General features: G+C 38.8%; 1 protein-coding gene and 1 pseudogene across 8 annotated transcripts in view; both read right to left on the bottom strand.

Moving 5' to 3' along the window:
* Window positions 1-16,145, bottom strand: part of TANGO6 (transport and golgi organization 6 homolog) — a 184,559-nt gene that overhangs the window by 64,314 nt on the left and 104,100 nt on the right. The gene's annotated exons all lie outside the window — the stretch shown is intronic.
* On the bottom strand, window positions 432-3,912 carry LOC147353476 (asparagine--tRNA ligase, cytoplasmic pseudogene; annotated as a pseudogene). The gene has a single exon (XR_015145652.1). The product of XR_015145652.1 is annotated as an asparagine--tRNA ligase, cytoplasmic pseudogene (transcript).

Genomic DNA, 16,145 nt, shown 5'->3' with positions numbered 1-16,145 from the left:
TATCAGACAGCTGATTTTCTAATTTCACACTAAAATTTGGCTTTTACAATCTTCACATTAATTCAAACAAAAATTTGGGTTAAAGCAAACAACTGTTTATTACAGTTGTAATTAAGGGCATGATCTTTGCAATCAGTAAAATCAGGCTTTGAGTCCCGGATTGAGCACCAACCTGCTATCCTGGGGAAGCACTAAGTACTCCGAACATGCTGCTTTCTCTATAAAATGGTAATGGTAATAAAAGGAATCACCTTTGTAGAGTCATTTCAAGGATTGTGTGAGAAGATGTACATAAAGTGATTAATGGAGAGCCTGGAATAAAATAAGTATTCAACTATGATTTGCATTCTTTTTTTTTTTTTTTTTTTTTTGAGTTTTTACATGTGTCCATTTATTGATTGCTGGGAATAGAGCTTATTGAGAATACACTGACATGCATTTGAGGGGAGAAATTAACCAAACCTGAAAGGAAGCCATTCAGTAAGCCTGAGAGTTAATAAGGTAGGAGAAATTAGATCTAAAGACACAGTATGTGGGGTGACACCAACCACCACGGAGGGCTGTCCTTAAGATGCCAGCTGCAAACGCTTTGGGAACTTCTCTGTTCTGAATTACTGTGGAACTACCAGGAGAGAGAGATCACCCTGCCTCTTTAAACTAATGCGATAAAGAAAGCTGTTCACTGATGTGCCAAAAAACTTGCTGTCACTTCCAACTGTTTAAGGTAATTCCATTTTTACAAATTCCTCCACACCAATTTGTATGCTTTAGAGTTATAAGCAGCTATGAGATTTAGGAAAGATTCACAACGTATGCAAAAGATTGTAATCATATCATTCCTGTATCTACTGATTTAGGCTCTGTTCTAATACTAGCAGATTTTTACAGCATATTATCAATTTTTCCCCAAGGTGTTGAACTCATTGATACGATAAAGTGGTAGAAATTAAAAGAGTTCCATTTATACTTAAAAGGACAGAGAGATTAAATTACTGGAATGTCTCAGATCATAATTTAAAATTATTTAATGATATATGTGGTATATACAACATAAAGATTGTAACCTAAAGGTGGATAAAGTGCTGAGACATACTCCTAACTGCAAAGCTACATGCCACAGTTTCTCCCAAACTTTGTAATGCGTATTTTTTCTTTAAAATTATAACATCAATGTTACTTGGTATTCAAAATGTTTTGAACTGCTTTTGTGGTAGCAGGAATAAAAAAGAGAAAACAGAAACGGACATACCCCAGTGGAATTAAAAAAAAAAAGGCGGGGGGAAGATTTTGGCTTTTTTTTTTTAAGAGGCAGTCTGTTCCTTCCATGAACCGTGTTCTCTCCTTAAAGCTCTGGGGGTTGGGGGGACTGATCATGGCTTGCACCGCTGGACAAACCGAGGGTACAAACACACATCTCGGATATGGTATCTGTCCAGAATCCAGGTTAAGAATCGTTCCAAGCCCAGGCCATAGCCGCCATGTGGACACGTGCCATATTTTCTCTGATCCGTGTACCAGTAATAGGGAGTGGGGTCAATTCCTTCTCTTTTGTAACTTGCCAAGATCTCTTCATTATCCCAGATACGCATGGAACCACCCACGATCTCACCAACATTGGGCATCAACACGTCGACAGATTCGGTGAGCCGGGGGTCCTCGGGACAGCGCTGCATGTAGAAGGACTTGATCTCCACGGGAATGCGACACAGCAAGATGGGCTCGTTGATGGTGTCCATCATCAGTCTCTCTGGAGCTTCCGGGATGTCCTCTCCAAATTCATAGAAAGTTCCGTCTTCTTTCTTTATGTTGTGTTCTTTCAGCCACACAATCGCATCTGAATAGTTCATCTGTTTGAAAGGCTGTTTAGGGGGCTTAAAATTCGGGTTGAGGTCGCGCACTATGTTTCCTGCGGGTGATTTCAGGACTCTATCGACCACGTCACACACCAAGTCCTCCAGGCGGTTCAGGAGCTCCTCGAAGGTCAGGAAAGGACACTCGGCTTCCACGTGAGTGTATTCAGCCAGGTGCCTTTGTGTTCTGGACTGTTCTGCCCTGTATGACTGTGCAATGCAAAAGACGTCCCCCAGAGCTGGAATGCAGGTCTCCAGGTAGAGCTGAGAGGACTGCGTCAGATACGCCTCTTCCCCAAAATAGTCGAGCTTGAAGAGCGTGGCGCCGCCTTCCACCTGTGTTTGCACCAACGTTGGAGGAGTGATTTCATGGTACCCCCTGTCGAAGAAGTGGTCTCTGAAGCACCTGGTGATCACGGAGCGCGCCTTCAGGATTTTGGACATGTTCTCCCCCCAGATCATCATGTGTCTGTTGTTGAGCTGGACGTCCACATCGGACTCCTCGTTGATCAAGTTGTCAGCACCTCCGGCAGGGGCCAACCCGATCAGCTCCCAGAAGTCGCAGATCAGCTCGTGGCCCCCCGGAGCCTGCTTGCCCTTTGGGGTAAGATTAAGCATTCCATACACTGCGACACTGCTCTCAGTGGACAAGACAACGCCATTGTAACACTGACACAAATCATCTGACAGGACACACTGGAGAAAACCCGTACCGTCCCGCAACACCAGAAACATTAAATTCTTTCCTTGCCTACGCAGCCTGTGGACCCAGCCAAACACCTTTATCCTTTGGCCTCTATATCCTTTTAGTTCCCGAATCTTCACACATTTCGGCTCTGGAAGACTTGGGTCATTTTTAATGGTAATCTTCTTTGCTTCTTCCAGGTTCTTCTCTCTTCGCAAATTGTCTTCTGCCTCTTTCTTCTCCCGGGACTCACTCTTCATCTGCTCCCTGTGCCACAGCTTCCTAATGTTCTTCATCTGGGACTTAGAAATAACATCCCACCTCTCATTTTCTTTTTGTGAATCTACGTAAATGGTAGGAAAGGGTTCTTTTCCAACTGTCATCAAAGCCTTAAGGCCTGTTTTAAAAGGTTTCTCCTTGGTTCCATCACCGGTAACATCATTTCCCTTTCGGTCGGAGACATACAGTTCTGCGAGCGCCATCCCTGCGGCCGCCCTGACCACCTCCAAGGACATCGCCCCCAACACGCAGCCACCTAGCCTCCCCACGGACTGCACCGACAGCGTCCTCAACTCTGATTTGCATTCTTGAATAGGACAGGATGATCATACATTTTACTTGTCTGAAGGGCTGTTTATTCCGGGTTGGCTTTGGCCATGGGAGAATGGAGGAATACATTATACTAACTGAAAAATAACAAAAGAAAATAATAGCAACATTTATTCACCCCTTACCATGAAAGATGCTTGTTGTGAACACTTTACATATATTATCTTTTTAATTTCATAACCATGCTATCAGGAAGCTACCATAACTATCCCCATTTTACAGAAAAGGAATAGAGAGGTTATGGAACTTGTTCATAGCTATTAAATGTTAAGAGTCAAGATCAAAACTGAGCAAGTTATGACTCTGGGGTGGCAGTGCATACTCCTGACAGAGAAAGGTTAAATCTATACATCAAATTCCTATTTCCCTACCCAATGACTGCCATTGTAGAATAGTCCTACCTCTCTTCATTGGTCTCTGGCAACCTCAGTACAGGAATTAATATAGCCATAAATATATCTCTATAATGATACTCAAATGTTTCTAAGTGATTTTGTGTGTGTGTGTGTGTGTATTTTATTTCATTTGAGCCTCTCAACATTTCTATGAGAAAGAATAACTGGGTGGACTACACTAGGTAGAATTGCTGGGTGGATTATAACTTCATCTCCACTACATGTTAAAAAAGATGACAGTCTCTCATTTCTTCCTCTGAATTGCCTATAATATCTACTTTTTCTCACCATTCTCACAGACATCCCTCTAATCAAAGTCTTCATCTCTTTATGCCAGGGAATACCACAACAGCCTCTTAGCTATCTCTCTGGCTCCAGCCTCTCCTTTCTTCACTCATGTTTCATGCCCCTGCCAACCACACCTATACATCTCTCATCACATTGTTTCCTTCCTTAAGAATCCATAGTGATTCCCAAATGCCCATCACATCAAGTCCTAACTCCTCTGCCCAGTCTTCAAGGCTCTTTGCGGTCTGCCCCACCCTCTCTATCTAGCCTCACTTCCCCAAGGCACCCAACACAATTTGCTGCAGGGAGACAGGTCAAGTCTCTATTCTCCATATGCAGTACAAGCATCCCACTTTTGTTCTGTTCTCACACTTTCTTTCCTATCTGGGGACATCATTTTCCCTCTTTATCACATGTAAACCCTCACTCAATATCCATCTCTAACAGACTGTCCAACAACATCCTATCAGTCTCCCTTCTAATCTTATCTCATTCTCATCCTTCACATAGCAGCCAAAATGATTTTGCTAAAAAGTAATTATGATCAATTCTTCCCTTCTTAAAATCTCTCCCTGACTTCCATTTAAACTCAACATATGTCTGGAACTCTGAGGTCCAATGCAAATGGAGACCCATTGCCTCTGTTCCAGGTAACCCTACAGATATCTGTCAGGAATATACAAATATCTTGTTTTATGTTCATATATTTTCTTTTTATGTTTATAATTGGATCAATGAAATAATATATAAAGATGAAATTGGTGAAACTTTGTTCAACCATAGAAAAGTGCTTAGGCAAGAAATTCTATTAATATACTTTAAAAACAAATGTAAATTAGGAAATTTATGGTACAGGGATGTTATTCTTTGGCTAAGAATGATATAGTTATGGATAAGTAAATTGTTTATGTTCTCTATGTCATGTGTCTATGATCTGTGTCAGTGTCAAGACTGATACTGTTCATTTACCTAGGAGAAACTAAAGTATAAATGATCCCAATTTACTACCTACTTAAATGACTAAATGAAACATGGAATTCAAAGACTAATAAAAATAATATTAAAAAAATAATAAAGTCAACATAAATCAAAATCCCTTAACACAGCACATATAGCTCTTTATGATTTCGGTTTCCTGAGCTAAGCCAGGCCATAGCAACCTGGCCTGGGTTTAAAAAAGGATGAGAATGATGGCTTCTTCTTTTTTAACGTTATTTTCTCCCAAAGCAACAAAAAAGTAGGACAAAGACTATAAGGAAGGTAAGTATGTTTCTCTTGGATCTCAGGGAAATGTGCTGAAATTATGTGCAGACCAGCCACAAAGCAGCTTGCGGCTAAAACTAGAAGAACTGAAGTGAGATTTGAATTACTGCCTGCTTCAGGTAAGACAAAATCTGAAGTTTGAGTCTAATTTACTTGCCTGCTAAAACAAAAATTTAACACTTTGAAGGACTATAACAGAACCCATAGCCTTCTCAACATAATTTAATAATGTCCAGGACATAATCCAAACTGATGTGCAATATGACCCATTCTCAAGGAGAAAGATACTCAACAGAAACCAGGACTGAATGATAATAGACATTTCAGTGATCAGAGACAGATTTTAAAGCAGCAACTATAGCTGTGCTCAGTGAGGTAAAGAAAAATACAATGAATGAAAAGACAGGAAAAATACCTGAAGTTTAAACAAAAAACACCACATTTCTAAGAAAGCCATGGTAGAAAAAGAGATCACAAGCAAAGTTAGAAAATATTTTTCAATGAAAACATATCAAAATTATGGGATTCAACTAAAGCAATTCTTATAGGATAATTTACTAATGGGGCTTTCCTGGTGGCTCAGACGGTCAAGAATCTGCCTGCAAGGCAGGAGATCCACTCTATGAAATAAGTCTTATTACAATGATCATTGTACAAATGAAGAAACTGAGACAGAGATGTTAAATAACTGGCCTACGGTCACATATTCAAAACTCAAGAAGTGGCAGCTTTCAGATTTGAAAAGAGCAGCCTGACTTCAAAGCAAGGGGTTTGTAACAGTTGATACAGAGGGAAAATATGGGAGTAAGGGTTCATCATACAACATACAAAAATTTGGGCATGCTGCTCTAAAAAAAAATTCTTCACCATAACATCAGAACCATATTTACACTGTGAGCAGTGACTTCATCTCCTTTCTCATTTTAGCAACACATGATGTATCATATCAAAATAATGTCATCAATTTGATATTTTTGTTGCCATTAAAATTTTAAATTTGTTCTTAAGCTGTAAATGAGCTAAAATATATAACTAATTGTATGTTTTTTCATAATAAATTAATATCATCATTAATATTATGATAAATATTTTCACCAGAAAAAGTTGTATCTCCTCAAAAGACACCATTAAAGAAAACACTGGTAGAAACTATTAGCAATACATATACGTGACAAAGGACTTGTATTTACTCCATACAAAGGACTCTTACAACTCAATAAATACTTGGAAAAATAAAGAGAAACAATCCAATTAAGAAATGGAAAAAGATCTTAACAGTTACTTCAAGAAAGAGATACAGGAGTAGAAAATAAGCACACGAAAAGACAAGAGCTCAACATAAGTAGTCATCAGGGAAATATAAATTAAAACTATAATAACATAACACTACACATCTTTTAAAATGGCAAAAAATTTTAAAGAATGATATTAAGTGTTGGTAAGGATATGGAGCAGCTGGAACTCTCATATCTTGCTGGTCATAATGTAAAATGATACAATTCCTTTGGAAAACATTTAGGTAGATTTTTATACACCTATTATATGATCCAGCAATTCCATTCCTAGTACTTACCCAAAACACACACACACACACACACACACACACACACACACACAGCTTAATTCCTGGGTCAGGAAGATCTGCTGGAGAAGGATATGGCAACCCGCTCCAGTATTCTTGCCTGGAAAATTATATGGAGAAGCCTGGTGGGCTACAGTCCAGAGTAAAGAGTCGGACATGACTGAGCATGCACCACCACCACATATCTTCACACTAAGACTTGTACCAGAATATTCACAGCAACTACACTCAGAATAGCTCAAAACTGGAAACAACTTGAATGTCCATCAACAGGTAAATGTATGAATGATTCTGGTACATTCAAATATAGTACTACTACTTAGTAATAAAAAATAGTGAACTACTAATATACACAACAAGGATGAATGGCAAAAACTTTCGCTGAGCAAAAGAATTCAGACACAAAAGGGTATACACTTTATGATTCCATTTACATAAAACTCTAAAAAACAAATCTAATCTACAGCAGCAGAATGCATATCAGTGGTTGTCTGAGTTGGGGTGTGAAATGGGAAATGATGTGGGAACAAAGGAGCTTTCTAAGGTGACAAAAATGTTCTATATTTTGACTGTAGTGATAGTTACATGAGTTTACAGCAAACCTCATTGAAATGTACGCTTGAAATGGGGGCATTTATTGGATGTAAATTACAACTTGGTAAAGTTGATTTCAAAGAAAGCAAACTGCAGACTAATAATATGTAATAATATATAATTAGAGTAAAAATAATAGTATGTTAAGATTCTGTTTTTTGTAAAAGAAGGCCAGTGTAAAAAGCCCACATGTTTGCTTATATCTGTAGGAACACAGGAAGAGGTGTGAAAGAATACATACCAAACTATTATCATTGTTTACCTTGGGAGGTAAGAATATTAACTATAATATTTGGCAGAGACTGGATTTTTCTTTATATACCTATATATATCCATGTATTGTTACGCTTCTGTCAACAAACAAAATAAGCATGCACTAGTATGCAGATATGTTTACCAATACTCCATCCCTGAATGTGGTTTCTCTCATCAAGAATCAGAGGCTACTTCCCTTCCCCTTGAACCTGGGCTGGTTTGGGGACTGACTTTGACAGCAGATTGTGGCAGAAGACATACTAAGCCAATTCTAGGTTTAGCTCTTTTTTTTTTTTCCATTTTTACAGTAGATTTACTCAATCACAGTTACCAATTAAATTAGCACCGCTTTTATGTCCAACAAATTTTAAGAGTTGAGGCCCTATTAGAGAAGCTACATATTATGAGTCTATGGCCCACGCTGTATTTTACTTGTTAACCTTTATTTTTATTTTAAATTGTATTTTATTTTTAAACTTTACATAATTGTATTAGTTTTGCCAAATATCAAAATGAATCCACCACAGGTATACATGTGTTCCCCATCCTGAACCCTCCTCCCTCCTCCCTTCCCATACCATCCCTCTGGGTCGTCCCAGAGCACTAGCCCCAAGCATCCAGTATCGTGCATCGAACCTGGACTGGCATCTCATTTCATACATGATATTTTACATGTTTCAATGCCATTCTCCCAAATCTTCCCACCCTCTCCCTCTCCCATAGAGTCCATAAGACTGTTCTATACATCAGTATCTCTTTTGCTGTCTCGTACACAGGGTTATTGTTACCATCTTTCTAAATTCCATATATATGCGTTATTATACTGTATTGGTGTTTTTCCTTCTGGCTTACTTCACTCAGTATAATAGGTTTAGCTCTTAAGAGGCCTGGCAGCTTCTGTTTCTGTTCTCTGGGAAACCATTCACCATACTGAAAAGTTTGGCTTAGACTGCTAAATGATGACCATCCACACGTAAGAACAGGCAGAAGCCATATGGAGGAGCACCAGGGTGCTCCAGTCAAGGTCCCAGCTGAATGCAACCTCCTGGGTGAGCTTAGCTGATCTGAAGGCAGTAAAAGGGCCACCAGCTGAGCCCGGACAACACCATGTGGAGCAGAGATGAGATGTCCCTGCCAAGTATTACGTGGTTCACAGAATTTTGAACAAATAAATTGTGGTAGTTTTTTGTTTTGTTCTTGAATTATGGCCATATCCCGTGGCAAGTGGGACACTAGCTCCCCAACCAGGGATTGAACCTGCACCCCTTGCATTGGAAAGCAGAGTCTCAACCACCGGACCTCCAGGGAAGTCCCCAAATGGTGGCTGTTTTAAGCCATTGTGTTCTGAACTCTTTTACTACATATAAGGGAACCACAACATATGCTATGAAGCAAAAAGCCCTTCAGTTCAGTTCAGTTCAGTCACTCAGTCGTGTCTGACTCTTTGTGACCCCATGAATCGCAGCACGCCAGGCCTCCTTGTCCATCACCAACTCTCGGAGTTCACTCAAATTCACGTCCATTGAGTCAGTGATGCCATCCAGCCATCTCATCCTCTGTCGTCTCCTTCTCCTCCTGCCCCCAATCCCTCCCAGCATCAAAATCTTTTCCAATGAGTCAACTCTTCACACGAGGTGGCCAAAGTACTGCAGTTTCAGTTTTAGCATCATTCCTTAACACCCAGGGCTGATCTCCTTTAGAATGCAATGGTTGGATCTCCTTGCAGTCCAAGGGACTCTCAAGAGTCTTCTCCAACACCACAGTTCAAAAGCATCAGTTCTTCGGTGCTCAGCCTTCTTCACAGTCCAACTCTCACATCCATACATGACCACTGGAAAAACCATAGCCTTGACTAGAAGGACCTTTGTTGGCAAAGTAATGTCTCTGCTTTTCAATATGCTATCTAGGTTGGTCATAACTTTTCTTCCAAGGAGTAAGCATCTTTTAATTTCATGGCTGCAATCACCATCTGCAGTGATTTGGAGCCCCCAAAAATAAAGTCTAACACTGTTTCCACTGTTTCCCCATCTACTTCCCATGAAGTGATGGGACCAAATGCTATGATCTTAGTTTTCTGAATGTTGAGCTTTAAGCCAACTTTTTCACTCTCCTCTTTCACTTTCACCAAGAGACTTCTGAGTTTCTCTTTACTTTCTGCCATAAGGGAGGTGTCATCTGCATATCTAAGGTTAATGATATTTCTCCTGGCAATCTTGATTCCATCTTGTGCTTCTTCCAGCCCAGTGTTTCTCATGATGTACTCTGCGTATAAGTTAAAGAAGCAGGGGGACAATATACAGCGTTGATGTACTCCTTTCCCTATTTGGAACCAGTCTGTTGTTCCATGTCCAGTTCTAATTGTTGCTTCCTGACCTGCATATCGGTTTCTCAAGAGGCAAGTCAGGTGGTCTGGTTCCCATCTCTTTCAGAATTTTCCACAGTTTATTGTGATCCACACAGTCAAAGGCTTTGGCATAGTCAATAAAGCATAAATAGATGTTTTTCTGGAACTCTCTTGCTTTTTTGATGATCCAGCGGATGTTGGCAATTTGATCTCTGGTTCCTCTGCCTTTTCTAAAACCAGCTTGAACATCTGCAAGTTCGCGGTTCACATATTGCTGAACCCTTTAAACTAACATTTTAAAATTAGTAAATTAAAAGTTTAAATATTTCTGGAAACTAATTAATTAGAATGCCCTTAAGCTGATTGATTATAATGCTGCACCTTTAAACAAGTTTCGTTGAGCAAGATACTTCTAAAAGCAATTTGTCATTCCTTGACTAGTATTATATGTTATTTAATAGCACAACGCATTAATAATTTATTACTTTTTTTGGCTGCTGCTGTGCAGCTTGCAAGACATTAGTTCCCCATCCAGGAATTGAACCCACGGCCTTGGCAATGAAACTGTGGAGTCCCATCCACTGGACAGCCATGGAATTCCCAGGAATTTATTACTTAAAATGCCTTTCTTCCCATCGCAGTCAAGACAAACAACAAAATAACACAAAAGAAGGCATTTTTAGTCCACTCTCCTTGAAAAGCAATTTTCAAAAGATATTTTTCTCTATTTGACAACAGACATAGCAGGGGGCTTCAAAAAGCCCTATCTCACCTACAATTTCAGGAAGTAATCTGCTAGTATATAAACAGTTTAAAATAGAAACAGCCAGTGACTGAGTGAATCCATTTTGGCAAGTATCAATCTCACAGAAATAAAGGCCCAGTACTTTAATATGTACATATATATGAACTTTGCATATATACATATCTAATAAATATTTCCATTGGCCCACATATATGAGAATTTATATTGCAGCACTGTGTGTCATGGGAAAAAAATAGAAAAAAAAAAAGAAGTTTCAGCCACAAACGGCTGAATAAGTGAACTGTGGTGCATCTATACTATAAAATTCTATGCAGCTGTTTAAAAGCGCCTCTCTTTGGACTTCCCTGGTGGTACAGTGGGTAGGAATCTGCCTGCCAGTGCAGGGGACACGTGTTTGTTCCATGGTCCAGGATCCCACGTGCCACGGAGCAACTAAGCCCGTGCACCACAAATACTGAAGTCCAAGCGCCTAGAGCCTGTGCTCCGCAATGAGAAGCCACCATAATGAGAATTCCTCCCACCACAACAAAGAGTAGCCACCGCTCACCACAACTAGAGAAAGCCCTCACACAGCAACCAAGACCCAGCCCAGCCATAAATAAATAAAGTTAAAAAAAAAAAAAAAACTGACTCAAATTAAAAAAAATTTTTTTTTAAAAAAAGCTCCTCTCCTCATCTTAAATCCCAGGCAAACCTAACTGGGTTAACTCACAGTAGCCTGCTGGACAAATTCAGTTATTCCATTTTCCTTTGTTTTCTACCACTGGCTAGAAGGTGTTCGTCAGAGCAGAGCCTGCTGCTGAATCTGCTCTTCTATGGGCAGGGACAGTCAGGTTTTCTAGAATCAGACTACAGGCTTCATCCTGCAGTTGGATGCGATCATGGGCTACTTATCACGTAGATTCACTGTAAAGTGGCAACACTGAACTAAAACAAAAGCAGATGATACAGAAAGAGTTGACAAAACACATTAAATGAGTGTTATGCAGGCTGTAAAAGAGATATATATATATATGTAATACACACAAATAGACATCTCTTAAAAGCCCGGGACCCACCCTTCTCAGGGCATATAGAGTAATTTGAGAAAAGGTGCTTTCTAACCAAGAAGTATAAGCTGCTGTGCCCCAGTATTTTCAGTGTCACTAGCTGCCACGGCGCAGTCTAAAAGAGACCTGAAATTTAGTTCTCTCCTCTCATTCCTCATTCCAAATATTAATTCCTTGTGCTTTCTTACAGTGTTCCCTGAAGGTAAACTCTTCAGATGAAACAACGTGAATTTGACTTTCTATTTCTGCTCTCAATTTTTGACGATTCTGACCTAGAGTAAACTAGAACTTGTCTAAGCTTGCTGATTAGAAGACTACGTTCTGTCTCTAAAAATAAAGTGCTGTTCTTTGTATGTCATGATGACACTACCAGATCTGAGTTGCTCTTCCAGGGCAGCTCTGAGTCATGTACCCACCCTTTCATCCATCAGTCCCTCCCTGACCTCATTTCCTTCACCCACGCCCCATCCCTCCAACATTCTCTGACAGATTCCTCCATTCATTCTGGGAGCAAAGGTACACATTTCAGAGATGGCTGGTCAGGGTTAGCGGAGAAAGCCACGGCAACCCACTCCAGTACTCCTGCCTGGAAAATCCCAAGGATGGAGGAGCCTGGTAGGCTGCATTCCATAGGGTCGCTAAGAGTCGGATACGACTGAGCGACTTCACTTTCACTTTTCACTTTCATGCATTGGAGAAGGAAATGACAACCCACTCCAGTGTTTTTGCCTGGAGAATCCCAGGGACGGGGAAGCCTGGTAGGGTGCCGTCTACGGGGTCGCACTGAATCGGACACGACTGAAGCGACTTAGCAGCAGCAGCAGCAGGTCAGGGTTAGAGGATAGGTATGAAGCCATGGAATAATTTTTCTCTGTGAGAAACTGGCAGTCTCTTTCACTACTGACAAGAGAGTACAGATCTGGAGGGCAACTTAGCACTAAATATCAAGAGTCTTAAAGTACAAGCATGCACATACTTTGACCAAGTAATTTCCCTGTAGGAACCAACCCTAAGGAAAGACTCAAAGATTCACCAAAGGATTTATGTATAAGAATAATCAATAGCACACTTTTCATAATCCTCATAAAGTTCCTCATAAAGTAAGAAACCAGAACCACCTAATTAAACACTAATATCTTTTGAGAAGATAATTAAATAAAATTATAAATTCAGTTGATTAATTATAATAACCAATAACTCTTATATTTTCAAGAAATATTTAATGACATGGAAAAGTGCTTATAAATAATGTTAAATGTAAAAAAGGCAGCATACATACAGTATAATTACAATTCTGAGAAAGAAAAAGAAACTAAAGGAAACATCAAAATATAAACAAAGAATGGTTACTTCTGAATGGTGAAATTATCAGTGATTACTTTTTTATACTTTTTAATAATTTCCAAATTGTCCAAAATTATTACATATTACTAATACAATCAGGAAAGGAAAGGTCTATAAGTAACTTTTAAAATTATACCTCTAAAAAAAATTGACATGAGGAAAACAGAAAGAAGTGAAGAAAAAAATTATTCAGCCTGAGCTTCAACTTTTAATTTTGGCCAGATTAATATTTTTAATTCACATTAATCTAAGTATTTGTTGAACTATACTGATGCTAACCTAGGCAACTTGGCAAGAAGCATTTCATTTGATTTTCTGAATTTTGCTGAAAAATTCTCCTTTCAAAGTATGTAAACTCTAATACTTGACAGTCATTCATTGCTGCTGAAATCTACGAATACTGAACTCCCAGACTGGTATCCAATTATTCACACATTCAACATACTTTTTCACTTTAGATCAAGCTTTGCTGTTAGTTGAAAATCTCTGAAAGCTGACATACAAAAGCTGTTTTTCAAAAACTAACCTGCTGTGTTTGATAACGATGCGGAACTGATGTAGCCCCATAGCACTCTGCCACGTTTAACTGCAGGGTCTGAGCAGAAAAAGGACAGACGAGACTATTTCCTCTGAGCTCCCACAACACTCCACACAGGCCTCTCCATAAATTAGCAGGTCACCTCACAATGAAGTGTGTATGAGCTGACCTCTCTGACTAAACTATAAGCTCCTTGAAGGAAGAGACTGTGGATTTCCCATGCTTCTATCTCCAGCCTCAGGCACAGAACCCACTGTTCAGTGCATAATCAAAAAATATTTTTAAACTGAACTACACTGATGACTTTACGCCCCAAATTAAGAAAAAAAAAATAACCATATTCAAGATAAACAAAACCAACTTCGAGCATTAGGAAGAGTTACCAAATAACTCAGGAATGTATATGATTTAGAACTTGACAAAAGCAGGAAATTAAATAAGCATTCAGAGAATGTTCGGGTATTACTACAGGCAGAGGCGGAAACTATTCTTCCACCAAAGACTTCTGATCCAAGCTCCAGATTGAAATGAGAGCCACAAATGAGTAAAAAGCAGTTCTATTTATTTCTCTCCCTTTTTCCTTAGAATGAGAAATAAATATTAACAAAGGATATAAAATATTCCCTAAATACAAGAGATAATTTTAAAATACACTTTAGTTCTCATTATGGTTCATTAAATGTAAACAGAAGGCAAAAAAAGAGATATATGTAACTGCTTCAAAGGTGGTCACAAGCTCTAATAAGGACACACTCCTGTAGTTAGTAAAAATCAGAAAAGGCTATCCACTAAAAAGTATGCTCATAAGACTGGTATAAAATACATAATATTAGCCATGTGCAGAACCTCCCATATGCAAAAGCATTTGTAACTACATTACAAAAATGAATGAATAACTTTTTCCAACTCTCTCCAGTGAGAGGGCAATCTAGGTTGCAACTGAGATGCAACCTAGGGGATAGGGGATAGGCTGGAATTCAGCTAAGGCCATGAGGATGACTGCACAGCTGAGTATGGGGACAGCTTCAGAGCATGCCATTCAATACAATGATGTTTCTCAGACTTTCTGATCTGTGAACAACCTGCACAATTGTATGTGGCAGTCCTGGATTTAATTAACGCATCTGTGATATTATGAAGCAGAAACAGGAGCTCTAGAACAGGGCACATCAACAGAAGGCCTACTGACATTCTTGGCCAGGTCAGGGGGTTGTCCTGGGCACTGCAGGATGTTAAAAAACTTCCCTAGTGTCTACCCACTTAATGCCAGTAACATCCTCCCTGCCCCCAGCTATAACAATTAAAAATGTCTCCAGACATTGCCAATGTCCCCTGGGGGACAAAATTCTTCCCTCCACTCCCCCATTTGAGACTCACTGTTCTAGAGGAACAAAGAATTGGGTAGTGTTGGTCCAGCTCTGCTGAAGAGAGCGAATACACTGTATCTGCCATATGTGAGCACGGAGTGTAGTCTACAACAGATCAGGAATAACACTAGGCAATCTCAGAAGGAAATACCCTCACAGATGAACTCAATACCTTTTGCTTTAATTGCACTTGCCAGGTGTTTCCCAATTATCAATTCAATATCTTGAGCACAGTTACTTAATTCTATACATTTAAAAGAAGATTTTAAAAAATGCAATGACATATAACAACCCACAGGTTATTGCTGACACTGGGCCATATAAGAGGAAACAGATGGAGAAACATTTGGAGTGACTGGTAATTTAGCAATGTGTTAAGATTAAATTTCTAAAAGTACAATAAAAACTAAATAGTTCTTTAAATAAAAGAAATGAAACTAAAAAAGAAGAAATGGAGAAAAAAGGAAATGAAACTAAAATTATTTCACTATATTTTCTACGTTAAGGAATAGAGATTAAAATATTGGTTTGCCAAAAACTTCATTTGTGGTTTTCCGTAAGATTATACGGAAAACCCCAAACCAACTTTTCAGCCAACACAATATATAGATTCATATTTATACGACGTTGCTTTAAGAAAGCTTTTCTATATAAGAGAGAAACCATAAAGGAAAAGATAGATTTGCCTACATCAAAATAAAAAGCTTCTTCAACTCAAAACAAGTTAAACAGAAAATGCGAACAAAACTAAAATGTAAACCCAAAGAAAATATTTACAACATAAATGTTAGTGGTTCAAGATCTATAAGTAAATAAAGCTTTACAAATTAAATACCAAAATAAACACCACAATGGAAAAATGAAGAAAGGATAGGAAGAAGCAATTCATATGCACACGCACAAATAAAAATTTAGCCAATAAAAATATGAAAACTATTTAACCCTATCAATTGAATAAATGGAAATAAAAACACAATAACATTTCTTTATATATCTGTTTGATAAAAATAACACACAGCATAATAGTGCTGATGAAGGTACAAATATCCTCAAACATTAAGATATAAACTGGAACAATTTCTTGGGAAGACAATTTAGCAATAATACATTTAAAAATATGCACATGCTTTTAAGAAATTCTACTTTTAGAAAATTTTCCTAGGAAATTGTCATGGGTCTGCACAAAGATTTAGCTATAAGAATAGTCATCTTAATA

This window comes from Bos grunniens, chromosome 18, assembly GCF_055505025.1.
Source record: "Bos grunniens cultivar Pamir isolate PY7600 chromosome 18, Bosgru_T2T1.0, whole genome shotgun sequence".
NCBI lineage: Eukaryota > Metazoa > Chordata > Mammalia > Artiodactyla > Bovidae > Bos > Bos grunniens.
The sequence above is the reverse complement of the archived record's forward strand: the minus strand, read 5'-3'. Positions and strand labels throughout refer to the sequence as shown.